The sequence below is a fragment of the Haliaeetus albicilla genome, chromosome 20 (genome assembly GCF_947461875.1).
Source record: "Haliaeetus albicilla chromosome 20, bHalAlb1.1, whole genome shotgun sequence".
NCBI classification, from domain to species: domain Eukaryota; kingdom Metazoa; phylum Chordata; class Aves; order Accipitriformes; family Accipitridae; genus Haliaeetus; species Haliaeetus albicilla.
The window spans coordinates 10,677,475-10,685,450 of NC_091502.1; positions in this window are offsets into that span (position 1 = coordinate 10,677,475).

Consider the following 7,976-nt stretch of genomic DNA (forward strand, 5'->3'; position numbering starts at 1 on the left):
GGACAAGACAGGCTCTGCAAAGTGGTGCAAGAAAATGTTTTTGAAGGGACCAAGGGTGGCAATACTGGGACACAAAGGCACACTCCAAAACGACCTTGTACATGGGAGTTTTATTTAGTGCAAAAAAAAGAAGGGACCACAGCATAACAAATAGCTGAGAAAGGGAGCTTTTTCACCGAGGCACTCACCTTTTTTCTCTGACGTAAGAAACCAAGTAAGAACCCAAGAGAGTAGCTGAAGGCCCAGGTGTGTTTGCTCAGGCTGGGTGACACAGTGGCAGATGGGGACACCCAGACCTGCCCATTAGCTGCAGGCCACAAAAACATGAAGGAGTGAAGAGAGTCACTGAGAAAAGGCTTCAACCTGGAGGTAATGCCATAAAAAGAAAAAAGAAGATGTCTGCTTTCTTCTCTCCCTCTGCTCTTCCTGAGATCCTTCCCCCTACACCTACGTGGCTGCTCCTGCATGGTAGCAGGGACCACCCTACAGGCACTCTCCCTGTATCCTCTTTGTCCCTGTGCTGAACATGAAAGTCTTTCCCATGTTTGGTGTGAGTATGTTATGAGGGATGAACACTTGGGGAAGAAATGGAAACAGCAGTGTCAAGGTTTCAAGGACATGCCAAGAGCAGCATGACTGGCAAGTGCGTATAGGCAGACTCTTTCAGGTTAGAGCACTGAGATAAATAAGCAGAGCTTGGCACAGTCATGATGAGTCTGTCATGAGAAGAAACTCTTGGGGGCTGTCTGAAAACCTGTGTGTGGCAGCAAATGGAAAGAGTTAAGTGGGCTTCCTGTAGGGCTGCTGTAGGAGACACGCAACGGGCAAGACCCTGTTCAGATCACCAGTTCTCTGTTAATGCTTCACTGACAGCTACAGTGGCAGGCTTCCGTGGGGACTAAACAAACTTATACCTGCTGGAGCATGTAACCCTTTTTTAATACATGCATGTAAATTTACAAGTGTGTATAAAGATGAAATATCACTCACATGCACCTAGCCTCTCTGTGAGAAGTTCTCAGGGCAGGTGATTTTCGTTCATATCCACACAGAAATTTTAAGTCTATTCAGAGACTGGCAGTTCCCATTAGCGTGGGATGTAGCTCTGCTCTACGGTGACTCCAGAGAGGAGGGGATTAGGAAGCCTCATTGTGCCCATTGGCTTCAGACAGGAGGAGAGTGATACAAACCAGCACCGGTCCAGTGCAACTTATAGTGGGTAGGGATGTGGGTAAGTGGCTTCTGTGGAAAAAAAAAAAAGTCATCTGAGACTTACAGAAACAGTAGAGGACTTACTTAGAGGAAACTGTGGAGGGTGGGAAGAACAGCTGTCATGACTAGGTTCCTCAAGTCTTCCTTTTCAATGATTTTCAGTTGGTTGCATCTTTGTCACATCATAAAGGCTTGTGGTGAAACTTCTTGTGCTGTGTACTTGTAAAACTTCAGGTTCAAGTATCTCTGAGAAGGAGGCTAGGGAAATATATATTGTTTTGCACTGTTGTAAAAAGTCAACATTTCAGCAACACGTAGTGTTGGAACAATGCTAATACTGACAAAATATCTATCATATACATCCCCTTACCACATCTCTTTATGATCCCTAATTAGTGTGAACATTAAATGTAACAAAAAAAAATGCATTTTCCACCTATGCAGATGAGCCTTGACAGCAATTGCATTAAGTGGACTGGTTATTCCATCTCTGCTGGGTATACTTCAGCCCAGAGCAGAGAAGGATTATTGCTGCAACAGCAGCTGTGGCCTGATGCACACCTTCACCTGTCTTGTTGCTGGACAGAAAGCAGAGACAGAGCCCTGCCTTTTCGTGAAGTGCTACCTGTGCTGTACACAGACAGCATAGCCTCAGAAGTTCCCAAATCAAATAAAGAGGGGCCAGAAACCAGACACAGGAAATGTGGAAAAAATAGGCATTAATGGTCTGAAACTGGAGGGGTGTGTGTGTCTGTGTGTGAGGAAAAGCCATTGCCTCTTCTAGGATGCAGGATTCCTTCACATCCAATATCTCTTCCACAGCAATTCTTCTTCCCTCCCAAAGGCTGGCTGCGAGTGAGCACTCCAGATTAAGAGATGTGGGAGCTACAGCAAGCCATCGGAAGAGAAGCTTCCTCTTACCAGTAAGTGCTTTGGTCCCACTGTCCCAGCTGACATCACCTTCTACAGGCGGGCTTACATGAATGCATGTGGCTGGGGGAGGAGGTGGGAGAAGATCCTGTGGCTGCCAGAGCTCTGTGGGCAGGTGGATGCTACCCTCTCCCAGGCTGAGTGGTTTCTCTGCCTTCTGCCTGTGGCTCTGCTGGCCTCCCCTTGCTTCTGTCTGTGTTAATGGTAAGTACCTAGGTGCACGGAGAGAGACATCCACCTCCTCTGTTTGCGTTTCCACTACTCTTTCTACCTCCTCAGGACTTTCCTGCTCCTTGCAGCTCTCAGCATCACCCGTGACAGCAGGAACTAGTGGGTTGTGGCACATATGCCCCCAGTTAGTGCCACAGTTTTAATGATGCTGGGGTAATTGTTCCTCTTTTCCTTTCTTTTCCAAGTATTTGTGCAAGGGACAAAGCAGGAAATGTTGCAAGGGGGACAAGATCTTGGACCAGGGTCATGTGCAGGGAGACATGTTCTGGATATGGTCAGTCTGGGATGACCAGGCAGCAAGACAGGGCCTGGAGACTGGAGCCTGAGCCCTGGCTGAGTGCGAATGCTGCCTAAGGCACCTCTGTCATGCGTCCCTTGGTGGTTCAAGGTAGATCACTTCAGTCAGTCATAGAAGGCTTCCTAATCATTGGTTGTTTTCTGAGTTTTTTGCACTGAGATACTAGGGTCTCAACTGCAGAATGGAGTTTTCTACAAGCAGTTATAGCTCTGTCTTGACTCTATTATATCCTGTGTAATACCTGAAACTCTGAAATCTAGTCAAGGAAATCTGGCATTCAGAGTTAATGGGTTCTTTTGTCCTTAGTCTATGCACATTGGTTCCTGGACTATTGCATGGAGAAATGTCGCTCCCTCATCTCACAAGAGAAACTAATGTTTGTGGAGCCCTTAGATACTTCAGTGAAGAACACTATGGAAACTCCCAAAGCAAAAAACTGGACATTTCCAGATCAGGGTTTTAACAGAGTGTAAATAACCAATAGATCAAGCCCCAAACAGCTACTATTGTTTGCAGGTGGTGACCAATTCTTATTCTTGACGTTTATGACAGAGGTGAGTGTCTTGATCCAATGTCAGGGAAGGTTTCGATATGATCCCAAGAGCGAGATTAAGACACAAATGAGGTCAAATGCTGTATACCGAAAAGAGTTTTTATTATCAAAAGTATCAAAAGTAGAAAATAGTAGCGATAGGATAGAATGGAAGAAGAGGCAGAAATCAAGCAAGCAGTCAGAATAGACTTGCAAAGATAGTCACCACCATGGATCCAGCGGTGTCCCATTGGTCCTCAGTCTTCAATTCTTCGGTGCTGGGTGCACACCATGGCTTGTCTCCACGGATTTTTATAGGGCATATTTCTGTGAGATATGCATGTATGTATTGTTTATGCACTGTTCACACGCTGCAGGTTTTGTCTATCACACGACCTTTACAAGACCAAATCTTATCTCAAAGACTACAGTTTCTGTGAGAATGGTAGCCTCCGCATCCTTACATCCTTGCTGGCTTCAGCCTGTTTCCTCTCCTGAATGCCTCAGTGGCCTAGTAATTGTCCTTATGGACAGAGGAATGTCCTGCTTAAATAGGCCATCTCAGAGACAAAGGGCTTGAGATAAGCAGTTCACAATTCTTGAGATTAATGGCTTGAGAAGTCTCTTACACCTGACAATCTTTGAAACAGCTCAAGATAACAATTCAGTCTCTCACAGTGAGGCAATAGATGGAGGTTTGGATCAATGTGTTTGCAGGAGTTGAAGCCAAGCAGATAGCAGGTTCAAAACCACAGAAGAAATACCTATTCATAACTCAGAAGGAATAGCCTTCATGTTTTCACTCTGAACTATAGCCAGGTATAGGATATCTTGGGTTAATCTGTGCCTAACCAGCATTTCCCCCATAGTCGTCTGTTTGTGAGAGAGACCCCAGAGTAACTCACCAGCAAAGTTGCTGATCATGCATGATTTATCTTTTGGTTAGTCCAGAGCCTCCCACATGGTGTAAGTCCAGATCTCCAAGCAAAGCCATTGGGTCCATACCATTGTGGTTCACACCATTTCGTGACAAAGGAGAACTGAAGCAGTGCCAGGATCAGGGCTGCCTCTCAGCTCAGCGGTCTGCTGGTCAGTGGTGAGGGCTTTGGGACCTTGGTTTGAAGGCTGCTAATTGAAGGTCTGAGCTTTTAAGGTGCTGCAAGCTGAAGTACAGAGAAACCCTTTAGCACTTGCTGAACTTTAAGAATATAAATGAAGTCCAGAAGATTAATGCTGTGCTTGAAGACTTTGCTGGATCAATATGCTTTGCAGCATCAGTTCCAGAGATGGATGGCTAACTGTAGATGACAGGATCTCTTTCACAGTAAATTCTCTGGATTAGCACATTTGCCTGCAAAGACCTCTTGAGAGAGAGAGAAGACTTTTGCTTGAGTTTTCCCATCAGTGCAAATGTTCAGACTGCAGTGGCCAGCAGTAACTCCCAATGGTAATTCCTAATGACCATCAAGTATTTCTGCCCTGCTCCAGAGTGGAAGGTGATTGTAATTCCATGTATGGGTTTCCTGTAAGAACATGATTGCTCTCCATGAGTCTTCATCTTAGGGTGATGGCCTCAAGACTCTGTCAAAATATGTGGTATAGCAGAGACCGCCACATTGCCTGGTTTTGGGTGTAGGCCAGGGTGCAATCTGCTCTGTTTATAAGCATGCATCTCAGAGTGGTGGCTGAAGTGTTTTCAACCAACACCTGAATCACCTTAGGAGATACAAAATTTTGATATAAGAAAAAGGTCTTTATATTAAACTTTTAGATGTTTTGATGTTAAGGCCATGTCCCCTCCTTTCTTTTCATCCTCCCATTCACCTGTGCTCAGGATCTGGCAATTAAGTCCTTTTTTAAAAATCAAGGTATACTTTGAATGAGCTGGTGTTTATCAAAATAATCTACAAATATTCAATTTTCTTTTCAGACCTTTGTGCCCAGTTTCTTTCTTTCCTTTCCTTCTTCGGTCCCCTAACCTTGAGCAGACCTTAATCTGCTCTTTTTGGCTTGACGTTACCTAGCTAGCATGCATAGCCACCCTGCCACTGCAGGCACTGCCAAAACCCAGCCACAGCACATGCTGTCTTTTCCCACAGGGCAGTTAAAAGGGGAGGAAAGGAGCTTGGGAGGATGGTCAAGATCCACCAGTAGGAGATTGGGGAAGGTGATGGCAGTGACAAGAGCAGTTGCGAGGCCCCAGCTCTCTGCAGGGGACACACTGGGACTGAAGTACCCTTGCTGGCATTGCTGTTAGCACCAGACAGCTTTCCATGACCAAGTGGTGAGCACTGACTTGCCCCCATTATGCAGATCAATCTGCATCCCAATGCAGAATATGCTGTAGCTGGTGGCAGCCTGCCCCCATCAAGGGAACCACTCAGTTTACTGGAGAAGAAAGCCCAGGTATGCATGAGTGTGTACACAGTATATGCAGCCAGGGGAGTAGGAGCCTGACATGGAGCAAGGGGATGGATCACTTTGGACATACTAGATACGCCACAAAGGTCATGTTCAAGGGACTGAAGAGCTTTGTGGCTGTGATTAAGGCTAATCCTGAGAACTTTTCCCAATGCATTTTTGGAATAAGTTGCTAGAGTTTTCATATGTGAAGTGATCTTTAGTTGAAGATATAGTCATAGATTTGCAGTGGGTGTAAATTGACATTTGGTCTCTGCTGTCAGTAAATCTGCACTACAGGAGGGTCTGTCTTTTTTCTTGTTGTTGTTAATTAGCAATTTGAATCAATGGTAAAAAATGTCAAAAGCCTGATCCAATTGTAGAAACATATATTGAGCCATGTTCCACAGGAGACTGTTCTGGGTCTGGAATTACTTGATATTTTTATTAATGACTTGCATGGTAGAACAGAGAGTTTGCTTATTAAATTTAGAGATGGCACCAACCTGGGAGATGCTGAAGACACTAGAGGATGGGGATAGAATTCAAAATAAGCACAGCTGCAAAGTATTACACTGACATGAGAACAGCCACCTTCAGAGAGAGTTGAGAGAGAACGACTGGTGAGGCAGCAGTTCTACAGGAAGGGAGGTGCTGATCCCATCCTTCCTATCTAGTCAGGCATTTTAACTAAATAAGCAAGTAGAAAGTTTCCACCTTTCCAGTACCATGCTGCAATGGCAAGGTCTCTGTTGAAATGCTGTTCAAAACAGGTGTGACCAGCTGGGTACAGTCCAGAAGAGATCAGCAAAAATTATAAGAGGTCTACAAAACAGTGTATGCAGGATTAAACCAGAAAGAGTCAATTGTCAGAGCCAAATGAGACAATGCCTTGGTTTCTGTTGTCACCTGATGGTGTCCTGTACCCTGGTGTCATGGTTTGACCCCAGCTGGCAACTAAGGACAACACAGCTGCTCACTCAGTCCCCACTGGTGGGATGGGGGAGAGAATAGAAGAGTAAATGTGACAAAACTTGTGGGTTGAGATGAAGACAGTTTGCTGTCTTGCAGTTTTGCACACAAGCAAAACGAGGAATTAATTCACTACTTCCCACCAACAGGCAGGTGTTCAGCCATCTCCAGGAAAGCAAGGCTCCATCACATGTAACGGTTACTTGGGAAGACAAATGCCATCCCTCCAAACATCCCCCCTTCCTTCTTCTTCCCCCAGCTTTATATGCTGAGCATGATGTCATATGGTCTGGAATATCCCTTGGGTTAGTTGGGGTCAGCTGTCCCAGCTGTGTCCCCTCCCAACTCCTTGTGCCCCCCCCAGCCTGCTCTCTGGTGGGGTGGGGTGAGAAGCAGACAGCTCAGTCCATTTCTAGCCAGGTGTGCTGGTTTGGGCTGGGATAGAGTTAGTTTTCTTCACAGTAGCTAGTATAGGGCTCTGTTTTGGATTTGTGCTGAAAACAGCGTTGATAACACAGGGATGTTTTGGTTACTGCTGAGCAGTGCTTAGGCAGAGCCAAGGCCTTTGTTGCTTCTCACCCCACCCCACCAGCGAGCAGGCCTTATCTACAGGTCCCAGCTGTTCTTTTTGCAGCTTGCCTCCACCTCCTTCCAGCACACTTGGGCTGCCGCCAGACAGCACCTCTATCCATCCCTGGCTGCCCTTGTACAGTCCTGCCTCACCAGATATGCTTACTTTTTTAGCTACTATTCTGTGGTCCTTATTTGTGAACTTCCTTTCCTGCTGATTCTGACCCCTAACACAGCCTTGAGGAAAATAAGTGAATGTCTTGGTGTGAACAGTGTAAACAACCATGAGACATGAGCAAAACCATTTCTTCATTACTGGCCGTAGTCTCTGCTTTCTTTCTGCTCAACAAGTTTCCTAAGGGTGTTTGATTTGCTTGCTGGCCATCCTATGCAGGTAGAAATCACAATGAGGTCTAGTGACAAGTGGACCCTTTATGTGTTTTCAGTTCTTGTGTGGGCATGACGGACAGCAAGTAATACTGACATTAATTCAGTATGAAGGAAAAGGGCAGGGATCCTCTGTAGCAATTCTGAGTGTAGTGGATGATTTCTGTCATTTTCACAACAGTATGACACTGTTGTCTCATGCTCAGGTTCTATCATCACTGCACTTTTCTCAGTTTGATTTTTACTGTAATACCCTTGCTATGACATGCAGCCACCATAGAAGTGGTGATTTACAGTGTAATATAGCAATCATCAACTTCATATAACTGAATTCATTGGCTATTCTCACCCAAAATCAAATCCCCTTGAAGTACACATCGGACTTCCCCGTCCTCCTGCATTACCCACTAAGTGCAGCCGAGGTCCTTGAGAAAAAGCAGTCCC